Genomic DNA, 3,925 nt, shown 5'->3' with positions numbered 1-3,925 from the left:
ATATATATATATATATATATATATACCATATTTCCAGCTCCATCCAGGTGTGTGTGTGTATATATATATATATACCATATTTCTTATACCCATCTTATTTATATATATATATGTATACACACACACACACACATATATATATACACACACCATATTTCCAGCTCCATCTAGGTTGTATATATATGTATATATATATTCATAGTATATATGTGTGTGTGTGCATATATATATACACACACACATAGTATATATATATATAACACACACACATAATGTGTATATATATATATATATGTACACACACACACACATATATACTGTGAATACTATGCAGCCATAAAAAGGAACAAAATAATGGCATTCACATCAACCTGGATGGAGCTGGAGGCCGTTATACTATGTGAAGTAACTCAGTAATGAAAAACCAAGCATCATATGTTCTCACTTATAAATGGTAGCTAAGCTACAAGGGCACAAAGGCATAAGAATGATATAACGGACACTGGGGATTCGGGGGGAAGGATTGGAGGGGGCGAGGAATAAAATACTATATATTGGTGGATATAGTGTACACTGCTCAGGTGACAGGTGCACTAAAATCTCAGAAACTACCACTAAGGAACTTATTCATGTAACCAAAAACCACCTGTTCCCCCAAAACTATTGAAATAAAGTTTTAAAAAATAGAGGCTTTTCTACATCCTCAGACTTTCTCAACGCTTTTTTGTAGCAGAATGCAGGGGTAGAGGAGCTTACAGTCATTGGTTAGCAGAGTGTAACCTAGTGGAAACTAATACAGTTGCTAATGCATCTGAGAATTGTCTTGGTAAATATTGTGTCTATTGTTATTGAATTACTGTTATTGGAATTTAATATTGTTAGTGCCCAAGCAAAGAATGAAGGATCAGTCCTTTTGTACCTAGGAATAGATACTTGGTTATCAGATAATAATTAGTGGGTCTGCAGATTTAGGATATTTGAGACTATATTGAAGATCAACTGCTCTAGAAGACTTTCTAAGGATTCATTTCAACCTGAAAACATCCAAGCTAGATATGAGCAGAGCTTATTTTTATTTTAAAAGATGAAAAAATAGATTTAGGGGACATTTAGGCATACAATGAGCAGATGCAGGTCCTCCAAGCTGTTTCTATGACTTTGTACTTCTAAATGAAACACTTCTCAAGGGGAAGGAGGATTTAATTAATGCCCATGTCCCTACATACCTATGATTTTCTTTGTCTTTAATGAAATATGTAAACTCTATTATTGAACAACCTTTAAGTCATCAATAACATTCTTCCTAGATGAATATTATTTTCATTGTCTCCTAGTGTCCTGATGGTTTGTGAAATAGTCATTTCTTCCATAAGCCTACTCTACTGCTCAGATTCTCAGCAGGAATAGAGACAATCTCTTCCTACATTAATAGATTTGTCCAACATCTCTACGTAAGAGCTTTCCAGGTCACTTCTCATATTTCACCACAAGATATAAACATTTACATGCTGGCTCTTTGTTTAGTTTTTTTTTTTTTTTTCCTGTTTTAAAATTAAAACAGTATACTCAACTTAATTCTCAAAAATAAGACAAGTCATTTTTTTTCCCCCACTAAGCTGACAATTCAGGAATTGTACAAAATGTGTAGAGAGAGGGGAAAGTCTGGTATTGCATATTGTAATGGAGAAGTACTCATTTCACATCACTGATTTTGCAATGCAGTAAAATTACTCATTTGCAGAAAAGCCTTCCTCATATTAACGAGGAAATTATAATTCATATAATATGAATTATAGAGTGCCTAAAAATAGTGTATACATATATGAGATATATAAATATAAACATGTAACAAATTTATAATACTTTTACATATGAATATATATATAAAACTCCAGGCCGGGCACAGTGGCTCACGCCTATAATCCCATCACTTTGGGAGGCTGAGGCCAGAAGATCACAAGGTCAGGAGATCGAGACCAGACTGACAAACATGGTAAAACCCCGTCTCTACAAAAATTAGCTGGACATGGTGGCACGCCCCTGTAATCCCAGCTACTCAGGAGGCTGAGGCCAGGGAATTACTAGAAACCAGGAGGTGGAGGTTGCACTGAGCTGAGATCGTGCCATTGCACTCCAGCCTGAGTGACAGAGTAAGACTCCATCTCAAAAGAAAAAACCAAAAAACTCCAAGTGGCTGCTAACCAGTGTTGTCAAGAACAAATACTAGTACATTTGCTTTAAATATATATATATATATATATATATATATATATATATTTATAATAGCATTATTTGAAGATGTATCAAAACTCAAGAATTTTCAAAATATATGTTTTAACATTTCTATAGTTTATGTTCTCTAAGTTGGCTTATAAACATTCTTTATGGATAGTTCAAATTATAGTTTTTTTTGTTGTTATTGTTGTTGTTGAGATAAAGTCTTGCTTTGTCGCCCAGGCTGGATTGCAGTGGCACGATCTCAACTCACTCTAACCTCCGCCTCCTGGGTCCAAACGATTCTTTTGCCTCAGCCTCCCAAGTAGCTGGGACTATAGGCACTTGTCACCACATCCGGCTATTTTTTCTATGTTTGTGGAGACGAGTTTCACCATGTTGGTCAGGCTGGTCTCGAACTCCTGACCTCAAGTGATCCGCCTGCCTCGGCCTCCCAAAGTGTTTGTTTTATAGGTGTGAGCCACTGTGCCTGGCCCAAACTACAGTTGAACTTCCAATGACATGTTGAAAATTCCAGGTGACTAGTATCCGGAATATTGCAGCTCTGTTCTTGGTTGGCTGTGACAATCTGCTTGTCCTACAATGCTCAGGGACCTAACTTGGAACTGCAGTTATAAAGCAAACAACATTTTTATTTGGACTGCATATTTTAGAGGTGGCCAGATCTCCCCAGGTCACTCCTACATGCTAAAATTTGTTCTGAATGATAGCTAATGTGAAAATATAGTATTCTTTTCTTTTCTTTTTTTAAGACGGAATTTTTCTCTTGTTGCCCAGGCTGGAGTGCAATGGCATGATCTTAGCTCACTGCAACCTCTGCCTCCTGAGTTCAAGTGATTCTCCTGCTTCAGCCTCTCGAATAGCTGGGATTACAGGTGTCCACCACCACACCTGGCTAATTTTTGTATTTTCAGTAGAGATGAGGTTTTGCCATGTTGGCCAGGCTGGTCTCAAACTCCTGACCTCAGGTTATCTGCCTGCCTTGGCTTCCCAAAGTGCTGGAATAACAGGCATGAGACACTGCACCTGGCCCAGTCATTTTTAAGATTGTACTTATCATTAGCTTCCTCACTCCATTTGCGTCACACATTTCCAAAAGCTACTTTGAATGGACAAAGCACCATTGCACTTACATGATTTTCATATAGAATATAAATATGTATATAAACATTGGGGAAAATACACTGAAGAATATGAAGCAGGTGATCAAAGCCTTGAATGGCTGAGACTGGCTCGCTGTTCACCAGACCCATTTCTTTTTCCTTTGAGGGGTGACCATGTGACGCGTTCTTGTCAGTGTGTCTAGAAGTGACATGTGTCATTTCAACATAGAGGCTTTTAAAAAGTAGGTGTGCCTCTTCTGCCCTCTTTTTCTGTATTTGAGAGTTGTACACCTGTGACTCCATGGCATAGAAGAGGTTAAACTCACAAAATTGGTCACATGAAAGGATACCTGACAATAAGGACCACTTACATTTAAACTGTGTTATAATAGTTAGCCTTTCCTAACTAGTATGCCTTGACTACAGTCACAAAACAATCAATGTAAGGACATTTTAAAGAGATTTGTATCTATGTAATAATTCATTATCAGGACACTATTCTCATTTGTTAACACTATATAATAAAAGAAGTTTTGGCAAACAATTCCTCCTAAATAACCCTTATTTCAATCATCCCTTACTTTTAA

The sequence above is a fragment of the Sapajus apella genome, unplaced genomic scaffold (assembly GCF_009761245.1).
Source record: "Sapajus apella isolate SASKATOON/1434 unplaced genomic scaffold, GSC_monkey_1.0 scaffold124, whole genome shotgun sequence".
Lineage (NCBI taxonomy): Eukaryota > Metazoa > Chordata > Mammalia > Primates > Cebidae > Sapajus > Sapajus apella.
Note: the sequence above shows the minus strand (reverse complement) of the source record.